Source organism: Pseudophryne corroboree, chromosome 11 (genome assembly GCF_028390025.1).
Source record: "Pseudophryne corroboree isolate aPseCor3 chromosome 11, aPseCor3.hap2, whole genome shotgun sequence".
NCBI classification, from domain to species: domain Eukaryota; kingdom Metazoa; phylum Chordata; class Amphibia; order Anura; family Myobatrachidae; genus Pseudophryne; species Pseudophryne corroboree.
Window position 1 is genome coordinate 209,800,578 of NC_086454.1, and position 14,061 is coordinate 209,814,638.

General features: G+C 45.1%; 1 protein-coding gene and 1 pseudogene across 1 annotated transcript in view; both read left to right on the forward strand.

Moving 5' to 3' along the window:
• The window catches only part of LOC134969339 (capping protein, Arp2/3 and myosin-I linker protein 3-like), a 1,162,896-nt gene that overhangs the window by 1,053,474 nt on the left and 95,361 nt on the right, over window positions 1-14,061 (forward strand). The gene's annotated exons all lie outside the window — the stretch shown is intronic.
• LOC134970416 (5S ribosomal RNA) lies at window positions 8,536-8,654 on the forward strand (annotated as a pseudogene).

The following is a 14,061-nucleotide window of genomic DNA, read 5'->3' on the forward strand; positions in this document are numbered from 1 at the left end:
TCAGTGGCAAGTTTTTAATTTAAAAACACACCCATGGGAGATGTGGGGCGGAGGTGCAGGGGGGGGGCAACTGTTGGGGCAGTGCGAGATAATCGCCTGGCGATCGCCTGCGGGGATCAACAGCCCCATCACTGATTACATTTTACTGCTAAACCCGCCCCCTGGTCAATAGGAGTCCAGGGGGCAGGCTAAACTCCATAATGGAGTATAATGATTCCCGGGTGCTGTGAACACTGCACGGCTGTCCCTGTGATCTCAGTCAGTAGTATGCCAGGAAATCTTACGGGGTTGCCAGCGCTGTCATCGCTGGCAAGCCTGTAAGATTTCCGGGCATGCCACTGAAGAGGTTAAAGTCCCAAAAATAATACCCAGAAATGATGTGTGATATTACCAGCTTGAGTGGAAACTCCAAATGTCTGCATTTAAGCAAAGAGGCCTTTGCAGCAGATATGCAATGGACAGTGAGGACTGCAATGCAAAAAGGATGCAGAAGTGTCCAAATAATATCCAGTGTCCAATCCTGGCAGGTGTGATGTGTCAAAGGGGGTGGGGTGGAGGATTAACACTATGATGGGGGGAATGGGGGGTGTGGTGGCCCCGTTTGCATCATTGTAGCCATGCCCCCAGCTCTCCAATGCTGAGATTACCAGCATTATACAGCAGGGGTTGTGGCTAAAATGACACAGTTCAGTAAGTATCGCATAATTGACTGCCTGGAATGCCCACTTTTCTCACGAAGTGGGTGGCAGGACTGGGGGGGTGCCTCCTAAATTTGGAGACTTGCCAGTTTTTCTAGGGGGCTTTGAGGGCTACTTGATTTTCAGGAGCCTCCTGTCCATTCCATGAGAATGGGCAAGTATGGACTACTTAGAAACAGTAAGCAGCTGCAACTAATTTTTATTGTTCTATTATCCAAACCATATCTAAAAACATGTTCAACATATTTCCATAAGTAATATATACATATTATTTACTCATATAAAACATAGTAAGCAATAAATGTTAAAGATACATACAAATGTTTTTACTTTGAAATTGCTGCAGTAGCAGAGTCACATGATGTAAACATAAATCATGTGACACGATAGACCAATCAGTTTATGAGATTAGAAAACAGTGCAGAAATAACTCAATGTTATAAAGCTCTCCTCAGGAGTAGGATTAAAATCAGGGCTCAAAAAGGGTTTGCCAAGAAGGTTTTTTTCAGGCAATGATGCAGTACCCTGTGTTTGTTAGTGTATTTATTAATATTAAACAGATTGACAGTAGTATTGGTATTTCCAGGTCACATGTGCTATTGCTACCACATGAGTTAACTCATCCAATGACGATTTAGAATTGCCCAAATTTAATAAATTGGTTGGTTTTAAGAACTCCAGCGCTATATATATATGTGTGACCCCTAGAGCAGGTGAGAGGGTCTTCTGCCAATAACAGCCACTCATGTTCCTGTATGCACTCAATGGTACTTGAGATGCCATCTGAACTTAAGCCTCTAGCAGTAGGGGCTTACACAATAGGCTGGAGACCTCAAGGTAATAAACCTGGAGTTTAGCAGCCAGCAAGGGTTAATTGTAGGCAAATTGGATACAGGAATGATAACTGCAGACAGGCTTGATAATATAAGGTAACTGAAGATTCCAAGACCAGATATGCACTAGTTACAGGAAATTATAACTGAAGGGACTAGATGTATGTTAAGGGTGAACACAGCCAAGTAATGGCTAACGGCTGGGAAACAAACAGGTGCTGGGTGTGTACTGATTGAAAGCAGAGTACTGTCAGCATGAACCTAGTTGCAGAGAGACTAGCTGAATGGATAGTGTAATTTGGCTGCAGTCTGCAATAACAGACAGGATGCAAACTCGAGTGGATGTACTCAGAACCAGAGCTGGCAGGATATAATCACAGAGATGTGGCAGGAGCCTAGACTTAGATCAGGACCAGACACGAGAGTAACTCGTGGGCAGGGACAACACACAAAGGACTGAAGCAGAGTACAGGATGCAGGAGCACAGAGACAGGGATCCAGGACTCAGGAACAGACAGACTGGGAACTGTACTAAGCTCTCTAGGTGCAGGAGCTAGGGACTATTACTGGGAGGACAGAACTGACCAGAATTCCTAGTGAAGGGATACAGACAAATCACAGGATACATCATGCTGGAGTCATGTAATGAGGCATTCCAAACAGGTGTGCTGCTGCATGTAGCAGCCAACATCCTAGTTGCTAGGAGACAGACATAATTACAAACAGTAATGAGCCACAGCAGCGACTCATAACAGTCGGATTATACATTCCACTGGGATTCACTGTGAAGTGATCACCCACAGCACAACGGCAGTGCTTATAGAGACCCTTCTGCTCTTGGGTAATGTTAGATTGGTATACATGTGATACAATTATAACAATCCTCGGCTCTATTTGATCATCAGCACATTAGGAAGTATTACTGATGGTCACCATGGAGATATAAAGGTGTTCAAAAAAAAGGCTGTGGATGCTACTTTTTATACAAGTGTGGCTTTTCAAATTACGAAAAAAGTCTTATCTTTCTGAGACTGAGTTTACTGTACTTCTTCCCGGGCCTCCCCATTGCTTTAATAGGAAGCCTCCACCATCCCCAATCCCACCCACCGTGAGACTTGTGATTTTATGGACTGGGTGAACTGGTTAGTAAATGACAGAATGAGCCATTAATTTACATACAGTAGTGTACCGCTGTGTTGTGTTTTACTAAGCAGTACACCCAGTAAGTGATATCACAAGTCTCACAGGAGGTGGGATTGGGGGTGGGGGAGGCTGCCTATTAAAGCAATGGGGAGGCCCAGGTAGAAGTACAGTAAACTCAATTTCATAAAGACAAGTCTCTCATCAATTGAAAAGTCACACTTGTATTGTAGATCTGTGTAAAAGGTAGCATTCTCAGCTTTTTTCTAAATTTAACTATATCTGTGTGTATGTCTGAGGTGGTTATTCAGAGATGGATCAGATCTTGCTTCCACAGAAAGATCTGCGTCCACCTACTCACATGCAGACATATCAATTTGAGGTTGACCCCTGCCTAAGCAGCCTGGCTGCATTGGCAGGTGGTCTGGCACCATTTTTTGTAATGGTTTGGCTGCCATGGAGTTCCAAATTATTCATGCACAGTGGTATATGAAAGCTAACAGTGGTTTATTGAACAGAATGGGTTATAAACATTTCAGCACACTTCTGTATTCCTATTCCACACAACAATTCCCACCACAAACTCCTGACAGAATATAGGGGGTCATTCCGAGTTGTTCGCTCGCAAGCTGCTTTTAGCAGCTTTGCACACGCTAAGCCGCCGCCTACTGGGAGTGAATCTTAGCATATTAAAATTGCGACCGAAAGATTCTCAAAATTGCGATTACACACCTCTTAGCAGTTTCTGAGTAGCTCCAGACTTACTCGGCATCTGCGATCAGTTCAGTGCTTGTCGTTCCTGGTTTGACGTCACAAACACACCCAGCGTTCGCCCAGACACTCCTCCGTTTCTCCAGCCACTCCCGCGTTTTTCCCAGAAACGGTAGCGTTTTTTCGCACACACCCATAAAACGGCCTGTTTCCGCCCAGAAACACCCACTTCCTGTCAATCACATTACGATCACCAGAACGAAGAAAAAACCGTGAGTAAAAATCCTAACTGCATAGCAAATTTACTTGGCGCAGTCGCACTGCGGACATTGCGCATGCGCATTAGCGACTAATCGCTCCGTTGCGAGAAAAAAATAACGAGCGAACAACTCGGAATGACCCCCATAATTTCTTAGTCTAGGAGCAGAATATCTCTCCAGCAATACAGAGTTCCAGATAAATCCAATATAATAGGTTCCACAGTAGATCCCTGGCAGAATATTACTTCTTGGGTCCAAGAATATTTTTTCAGCTTTCTGGGTAGCTCTACTTATACCCCCAGAAACTTCATATTGCAGGAGTGTGTTTTAGTTTCTTCTTTGTCTTAAGATCTTACGGCATTGGAATAAAATACACTTTCTAATTAGAGATGAGCGGGTTCGGTTAGTCGAGATCTGACCCCCCCCGAACTTCACGTAGTTTATACGGGTCCGAGGCAGCCTTGGTTATTCTGCCTAACACGCAAAACCCGAACGGGGGAAAACGTCATCATCCCGCTGTCGGATTCTCGTGAGATTCGTATTCCATATAAAGAGCCGCGCGTCGCCGCCATTTTCACTCGTGCATTGTTGATTGAGTGGAGAGGACGTGGCTACGTTCTCTGCCTGAAAAGCTCAATATCTGAGCTCAGTGTGCTGCATTGTGGGGACTAGTATATAGTACTACAGTGCTGCATTGTGGTGACCACCAGTATATAGTAGTACACTACAGTAGGCCATAGCGTTATCTTGCAGCTTCGTGTCAGACTCAGTTCTATTCTCTGGATCAGTGCTCAATATCTGTGCTGCATTGTGGGGACCAGTATATAGTAGTACAGTGCTGCATTGTAGTGACCACCAGTATACAGTAGTACAGTGCAGTTGTCCATTGCTGTATCTTGCAGCCTGTGTCATACTCAGTTCTATTCTCTGGATCAGTGCTCAATATCTTTGCAGCATTGTGGGGACCAGTATATAGTAGTACAGTGCTGCATTGTGGTGACCACCAGTATATAGTAGTACAGTTCAGTAGGTCATAGCGTTATCTTGCAGATCCATGTCAGACTCAGTTCTAATCTTCAGATCAGTGCTCAATATCTGTGCTGCATTGTGGGGACCAGTATATAGTAGTACAGTGCTGCATTGTGGTGACCACCAGTATATAGTAGTACAGTACAGTTGTCCATTGCTGTATCTTGCAGCTCCGTGTCAGACTCAGTTCTATTCTCCAGATCAGTGCTCAATATCTGTGCTGCATTGTGGGGACCAGTATATAGTAGTACAGTGCTTCATTGTGGTGACCACCAGTATATAGTAGTACAGTACAGTTGTCCATTGCTGTATCTTGCAGCCCGTGTCATACTCAGTTCTATTCTCTGGATCAGTGCTCAATATATTTGCTGCATTGTGGGGAGCAGTATATAGTAGTACAGTGCTGCAATGTGGTGACCACCAGTATATAGTAGTACAGTACAGTAGGCCATAGCGTTATCTTGCAGCTCCATGTCAAACTCAGTTCTAATCTCCGGATCAGTGCGCAATATCTGTGCTGCATTGTGGGGACCAGTATATAGTAGTACAGTGCTGCATTGTCGTGACCACCAGTATATAGTAGTACAGTACAGTTGTCCATTGCTGTATCTTGCAGCTCCGTTTTAGACTCAGTTCTATTCTCCAGATCAGTGCTCACTATCTTTGGTTCATTGTGGGGACCAGTATATAGTAGTACAGTGCTGCATTGTGGTGACCATCAGTATATAGAAGTATAGTACAGTAGGCCATAGCGTTATCTTGCAGCTCCATGTCAGACTCAGTTCTATTCTCCAGATCAGTGCTCAATATCTGTGCTGCATTGTGGGGACCAGTATATAGTAGTACAGTGCTGCATTGTGGGGACTAGTATATACAGTAAAACAGTGCTGCATTGTGTTGACCACCAGTATATAGTAGTGCAGTGCTGCATTGTGGTGACCACCAGTATATAGTAGTACAGTACAGTAGGTCATAGCGTTATCTTGCAGCTCTATTCAATATCTGTGCTGCATTGTGGAGATCAGTATATAGTAGTGCAGTGCTGCATTGTGGTGACCACCAGTATATAGTAGTACAGTACAGTACGGTTGTCCATTGATGTATCTCCCAGCTCCGTGTCAGACTCAGTTCTATTCTCCGAATCAGTGCTCAATATCTGTGCTGCATTGTGGGGACCAGTATATAGTATTACAGTGCTGCATTGTGGTGACCACCAGTATATAGTAGTACAGTACAGTAGGCCATAGCATTATCTTTCAGATCCGTGTCAGACTCAGTTCTAATCTCCGGATCAGTGCCCAATATCTGTGCTTCATTGTGGGGACCAGTATATAGTAGTACAGTGCTGCATTATGGTGACCACCAGTATATAGTAATACAGTACAGTTGTCCATTACTGCATCTTGAAGCCCATGTCAGACGCAGGTCTATTCTCCGGATCAGTGCTCAATATCTTTGCTGCATTGCGGGGACCAGTATATAGTAGTACAGTGCTGCATTGTGTTGACCACCAGTATATAGTACTACAGTACAGTAGACCATAGCGTTATCTTTCAGCTCCATGTCAGGCTAATTTCTATTCTCTGCATCAGTGCTCAATATCTTTGGTGCATTGTGAGGGCCAGTGTATAGTAGTATAGTGCTGCATTGTGGTGACCACCAGTATACAGTTGTCCATTGCTGTATCTTGCAGCTGTGTGTCAGACTCAGTTCTATTCTACGGATCGGTGCTCAATATCTGTGCTGCATTGTGGGGACCAGTATATAGTAGTACAGTGCTGCATTGTGGTGACCACCAGTATATAGTAGTACAGTACAGTAGACCATAGCGTTATCTTGCAGCTCCATGTCAGACTCAGTTCTATTCTCCGGATCAGTGCTCAATATCTGTGCTGCATTGTGGGCACCAGTATATAGTAGTACAGTGCTGCATTATGGTGACCACCAGTATATAGTAATACAGTACAGTTGTCCATTACTACATCTTGAAGCCCATGTCAGACGCAGGTCTATTCCCCGGATCAGTGCTCAATATCTTTGCAGCATTGTGGGGACCAGTATATAGTAGTACAGTGCTGCATTGTGGTGAGCACCAGTATATAGTAGTACAGTTCAGTAGGTCATAGCGTTATCTTGCAGATCCATGTCAGACTCAGTTCTAATCTTCAGATCAGTGATCAATATCTGTGCTGCATTGTGGGGACCAGTATATAGTAGTACAGTGCTGCATTGTGGGGACCAGTATAAAGTAGTACAGTGCTGCAGTGTGGTGACCACCAGTATATAGTAGTACAGTACAGTAGGCCATAGCGTTATCTTGCAGCTCCATGTCAAACTCAGTTCTAATCTCCGGATCAGTGCGCAATATCTGTGCTGCATTGTGGGGACCAGTATATAGTAGTACAGTGCAGCATTGTGGTGACCACCAGTATATAGTAGTACAGTACAGTTGTCCATTGCTGTATCTTGCAGCTCCGTTTTAGACTCAGTTCTATTCTCCAGATCAGTGCTCAATATCTTTGGTTCATTGTGGGGACCAGTATATAGTAGTACAGTGCTGCATTGTGTTGACCATCAGTATATAGAAGTATAGTACAGTAGGCCATAGTGTTATCTTGCAGCTCCATGTCAGACTCAGTTCTATTCTCCAGATCAGTGCTCAATATCTGTGCTGCATTGTGGGGACCAGTATATAGTAGTACAGTGCTGCATTGTGGGGACTAGTATATACAGTAAAACAGTGCTGCATTGTGTTGACCACCAGTATATAGCAGTGCAGTGCTGCATTGTGGTGACCACCAGTATATAGTAGTACAGTACAGTAGGTCATAGCGTTATCTTGCAGCTCCATTCAATATCTGTGCTGCATTGTGGAGATCAGTATATAGTATTACAGTGCTGCATTGTGGTGACCACCAGTATATAGTAGTACAGTACAGTAGGCCATAGCATTATCTTGCAGATCCGTGTCAGACTCAGTTCTAATCTCCGGATCAGTGCTCAATATCTGTGCTGCATTGTGGGGACCAGTATATAGTAGTACAGTGCTGCATTCTGGTGACCACCAGTATATAGTAGTACAGTACAGTTGTCCATTACTGCATCTTGCAGCCCATGTCAGACGCAGGTCTATTCTCCGTATCAGAGCTCAATATCTTTGCTGCATTGCGGAGAGCAGTATATAGTAGTACAGTGCTGCATTGTGGTGACCACCAGTATATAGTAGTACAGTACAGTAGACCATAGCGTTATCTTGCAGCTCCATGTCAGATACTAACAACAGGAGAAAAAGAAAGCTCTTGTGTGGGCGCACTCTTATACAAAAAAGAAATTCTTTAAATGTGTGTCAAAAAGATATTTAAAACATCCATTTATTATTCAAGGTTAAAAAACTATTACCCATCTATGATCCAAAAGTGAAATAAGAAAGAGATATAACGAGTATACAAAAAATGTTAAAATGTTCTGGTCTTTGTTTGGAGAGGTTGTAGACACTTATTTGTCTGACAGCCGTCTCCCCTGACCAGTACAGAAATTCTGTATTAGTGAAACCAAGGAAGGAGAAAAGTGTGTATCTTCAAAGAGCCAATATGGTTGGATCTATGTTGTACACTTGGCTGGCGACCAGATGCTCAGATTACCCACGTATTGGGGCTGTCTGTTGCCGTGATTAAAGTCTGACGCTGGACTTATTATATACCAAAACAGGAGGGTGAAAGAAGATTAGTGGTGATACTGCTGTTGGTGGTCACCTTGAAAAGGAGTAGTACCTACTCTACAATACCAATGAGAGTGCACCTATATAGGAGAATAAGGTATTACCTTATTCTCCTATATAGGTGCACTCTCATTGGTATATAGTTCCTCTACTACCATACCACGCCGCTAATGCCCGATCTCGTTCGATCTTGGAAGCGAAACGGCGTTGGGCTGGGTCAGTACCGGGAGAGGAGACTTCCTGGGAATACCCGGTGTTGTAGAGTAGGTACTACTCCTTTTCAAGGTGACCTCCAACAGCAGTATCACCACTAATCTTCTTTCACCCTCCTGTTTTGGTATATAATAAGTCCAGCGTCAGACTTTAATCACGGCAACAGACAGCCCCAATACGTGGGTAATCTGAGCATCTGGTCGCCAGCCAAGTGTACAACATAGATCCAACCATATTGGCTCTTTGAAGATACACACTTTTCTCCTTCCTTGGTTTCACTAATACAGAATTTCTGTACTGGTCAGGGGAGACGGCTGTCAGACAAATAAGTGTCTACAACCTCTCCAAACAAAGACCAGAACATTTTAACATTTTTTGTATACTCGTTATATCTCTTTCTTATTTCACTTTTGGATCATAGATGGGTAATAGTTTTTTAACCTTGAATAATAAATGGATGTTTTAAATATCTTTTTGACACACATTTAAAGAATTTCTTTTTTGTATAAGAGTGCGCCCACACAAGAGCTTTCTTTTTCTCCTGTTGTTAGTACTTGTACTTTCTGGCTCTGGGCGCACCACCAACTAGGACTACAATTCAAAAGAGTTTAACCTTTTTCAACTGTCCACATTTGGTTTTTTAGACATTTATACCATTATTTAATTTGGACCAGTGCCTGGTCGCTTCTTGTTCTTGTGCAGCTCCATGTCAGACTCAGTTCTATTCTCCAGATCAGTGCTCAATATCTTTGCTGCATTGTGGGGACCAGTATATAGTAGTACAGTGCTGCATTGTTGTGAGCACCAGTATATAGTAGTACAGTACAGTAGGTCATATCATTATCTTGCAGCTCCATTCAATATCTGTGCTGCATTGTGGAGATCAGTATATAGTAGTACAGTGCTGCATTGTGGTGACCACCAGTATATAGTAGTACAGTACAGTACCGTTGTCCATTGCTGTATCTCCCAGCTCCGTGTCAGACTCAGTTCTATTCTCTGAATCAGTGCTCAATATCTGTGCTGCATTGTGGGGACCAGTATATAGTATTACAGTGCTGCATTGTGGTGACCACCAGTATATAGTAGTACAGTACAGTAGGCCATAGCATTATCTTGCAGATCCGTGTCAGACTCAGTTCTAATCTCTGGATCAGTGCTCAATATCTGTGCTGCATTGTGGGGACCAGTATATAGTAGAACAGTGCTGCATTATGGTGACCACCAGTATATAGTAGTACAGTACAGTTGTCCATTACTGCATCTTGCAGCCCATGTCAGACGCAGGTCTATTCTCCGTATCAGAGCTCAATATCTTTGCTGCATTGCGGAGAGCAGTATATAGTAGTACAGTGCTGCATTGTGGTGACCACCAGTATATAGTAGTACAGTACAGTAGACCATAGCGTTATCTTTCAGCTCCGTGTCAGGCTCATTTCTATTCTCTGCATCAGTGCTCAATATCTTTGGTGCATTGTGACGACCAGTGTATAGTAGTATAGTGCTGCATTGTGGTGACCACCAGTATATAGTAGTATAGTACAGTTGTCCATTGCTGTATCTTGCAGCTGTGTGTCAGACTCAGTTCTATTCTACGGATCAGTGATCAATATCTGTGCTGCATTGTGGGGACCAGTATATAGTAGTACAGTGCTGCATTGTGGTGACCACCAGTATACAGTAGTACAGTACAGTAGGCCATAGCATTATCTTGTAGCTCCATGTCAGACTCAGTTCTATTCTCCAGATCAGTGCTCAATATCTTTGCTGCATTGTGGGGACCAGTATATAGTAGTACAGTGCTACATTGTGGTGAACACCAGTATATAGTAGTACAGTACAGTTGTCCATTGCTGTATCTTGCAGCTCCGTGTCAGACTCAGTTCTGTACTCCAGTTCAGTGCTCAATATCTTTGCTGCATTGTGGGGACCAGTATATAGTAGTACAGTGCTGCATTGTGGTGACCATCAGTATATAGTAGTACAGTACAGTAGGCCATAGCGTTATCTAGCAGCTCCGTGTCAGACTCAGTTCTACTCTCCGGATCAGTGCTCAATATCTGTTCTGTATTGTGGGGACCAGTATATAGTAGTACAGTGCTGCATTGTGGTGACCACCAGTATATAGTAGTACAGTACAGTTGTCCATTGCTGTATCTTGCAGCTCCGTGTCAGACTCAGTTCTATTCTCTGGATCAGTGCTCCATATCTGTGCTGCATTGTGGGGACCAGTATATAGTATTACAGTGCTGCATTGTGGTGATTACCAGTATATAGTAGTATAGTACAGAAGGCTATAGCATTTTCTTGCAGATCTGTGTCAGACTCAGTTCTAATCTCCGGATCAGTGCGAAATATCTGTGCTGCATTGTGGGGACCAGTATACTACTCAGTTCTGGACATGTCTGGACATGTCTGCAGGAGCTCCTGGGATCCTTCTGGTTACCTGAGGGATCCCGCCCCCTCTCCCAGCTGTGGGAGCTTGGAAGCGGGCAGCTGTGCTAAGGGATTCCCCTGCCTGGAAGGGCCCAGCTGTGGCCTGTGACTTTAACTATTAGGGGGTGCCAGGAGGTACCCTTTAATCATGAGGAGGTCACGGAAGATTTTACTGGCTTCCCCAGTGAAAGTAAAAAAGAAAGGGAATGAAGGAACATCTGGCAGGACTGCAATGGCGGCTGCTGCTGCAAAGGAACAGAGGAAAAAGCTGCCGGAGGTAAGATCTGAGTGCCCGGGACCTGCAGGGGCTAGAGGTGTGCAATATACCCCCTCCGTGCAAAGGGGGGGGTACCTCGGAACAAATAGCACTGAGAGCAGAGATCCCCGGAGCCGCAAAAGGTCCTCTCGCTGAAGGGGAAGTTGTGCCTGCGGGTCCGTCTAAGGAAGAGGAGGGTTGATTGGTGCTGCACGGAGCGGAGAAATCCCAAGAAGGGTCCCTGTCCGTGGCAGCCCCCCATCCAGTGTCAACAGCAGCAGGTACCCCTGGGGGTGGTGTAGCCTCTGGGGGGAATGCTGTAATGGCCGGGAGTCCCTGTGATGGGAGTAGGGGGAAGCTGCAGGACGGAGGAGAGCGGCTGGTGCCGCTGGTTGTAAAAATTAAAGAAAATAACATTGGACAAATATCCTGGTATGATGCCTCCCCCGAGCCCCCCGAGCAGGCAGAGAGTACCCTTGGGGGCATGCCAGCTCCCGGGGGGAGATCTGCGGATGCTGGGGGGGGTTAGGGGTTAAAGAAGAGGAAGAATACAGTATGGATGGGAGTTCAGCATCGGAAGGGTTAAACTCAGAATCAGAGGAAGATTCGAGTACAGAGGAGATCCTGGCAAGTGTGTCATTACAGGAGCTGATATATGAATCAAAGAAAATCAGTAACTGCATTACAGAAGCAAGGAAGAAAAGAAACAAATGTCAAGTATGGGACAGACAACGGTACAGGAATCAAATAGAAGACCTTACCCTGTATCAGGCACGTATAAAGGAATAAATGGTGGCCGCCCAGAAGGAATTTAACAAAAAGGAAAATGAAGAGAATCCTCCAGCACAGCAGGGGTTAATAGCATTGCCGGCTGCTAAGGATTCCCCTGTAGCGTTGCAAGATCCAGTGGTGCAGGGGGAGCGGTCCCAGGACGGAGTCCCTGGTGACGGAGAAGCAGAGGCGGAGCCGGTGATAGCGCAACATCAACAGAGTGGAGGGAACCCTGATGATGCGGCCAGTGGAAAGGAAAACCCAGTTTCTATGGAGAAAGAGGGGAAGCCTGTGTCTGAAGCTGAAACCACTCCGGCTGGAGGAACAAAAGGTGAGACGGAGCGGCCGCTGCAGTGGCAGCAGGGGGATCCTGGAGATGTGGCAGGTGAAGGTAGCAGTGGAAAGGTGATCGGAGCTGCAAGTGCCGGGACCCAACTGTCAGAGAAGAAAGGTGAGGGGATCCCGGTTGCTAAGCGGATGACGTCAGAGGGTGCCCCGGCCAGTATAAGTATTGGCAAAACGGCAGAGAAAAGTGGAAAGGGGCTTGCTGGAGACAGTAAACTGGAGGTGAGTGATCTCAGTAAAGAAAGGAAGGAGGCAACTGGGGGAGCACCAGAAGTTTTTTTTGGGTGGAGGGGGCCCAATTGGGCTTTTCAGGGGGAAAGGGGGCCAAGGTGGAAATATAGAAAACTCAAAAGAAAATGTAAAAATTAAAAAAAAATGATGAGAAGCCTGGCAAAGTTCAAGGTCAGCCAAGGCTGGACAAAAGACTACTTTCGGAGCATGAAATGGAAGTTGTGGAAACTGTGTATGGAAATTTGCAGGCACCTGAGAGGATGCGGGCCGCTGCAAAGCTGATAAGTGCAGTAACTCAGAAACATAAAGACAAAAGTAAGAACTTGGTGCCTGGTAAAGAAAAAATAAATGTGACACCTATTCTTGTTCCACTCCCAGGCCCTACCCCTGTCTTTGGTGCTGCTACAGGTACTGATGGTGTATTGAGGGAAGTGGAAACTTCTTATGCCAAGGTACTGAGCAATCCAATTGTTTCAGGGCAGGGTGGAGATGCGGGGGGAGGTAGTGCAGAGGCGGGAGGGTTCGGTAGAAGAAAAATAATAAATTTTAAGTGGGTGGGTGAAGGGGGCGCCCCTTCAAAAGTAGATTTCTTAAGGAAATTTTTTGATTTGGGTTTTGTGGCCAGGCAGTTGTACTCCTGCATTCACCCTGTGAACTCAAATGAGTTTGATGTGGCCTTTATGGCAAACAGGGTGATGCAGGAGTGCTTCTCAAAGTTGTCTGATCTGGAAGAGGGGAGTTTTTTTAAATAATTTTACTTTCTTAATGACGGGGAAGGTGGATAGCACAAGAGTGTCTATTCTTGTGCGAAATGAGACAATTCCAGAGAACGACATAAAATATTGGTTGAGCAGGCATTGTGAGAAAATACTAAGCCTTGAGAAGTCGGACTATACGTTGGGGGTGTGGGGTGGAGCATGGTCTGCAAATGTGTGTTTGACGAAAAGCTGTGAGGGGGTGAAACATCTGCCGTCCGCCGCGTATATTGGCCGCGATCGCATTCAGGTGTTCTACCAGGGCCAGCCGAAGACTTGCTTCAAGTGTGGTGGCCCTGGGCATTTGAGCCATGAATGCGATGCGGCCAAATGCAATTTATGCGGTGGACTGGGCCACACCTCAAGGTCATGCAATAATATTTGTTGTAATTTATGTGGTGGTGAAGGGCACCCTTACAGTAGGTGTCCGGAGGCGGAAAAAACAACGGAATGGAGAAGTAGAAGGGAGAGTATTGAAGAATTAGGGACGAAGAATAAGGCAAGAGTGGTGGAAGAAAGGGGAAAAGAAGTGCGAGGAGGGTCAGTGAAGCTGAAGGAAGGAAAGACGGAGTGGAGTTTGGCGGGAGGAAGGGTGAAGGGGAAAGAAGATGAGGAAGAAGGTTTTCAGCTAGTGATAAAAGGTGGGAAAAGCAAGAAAACAGTAA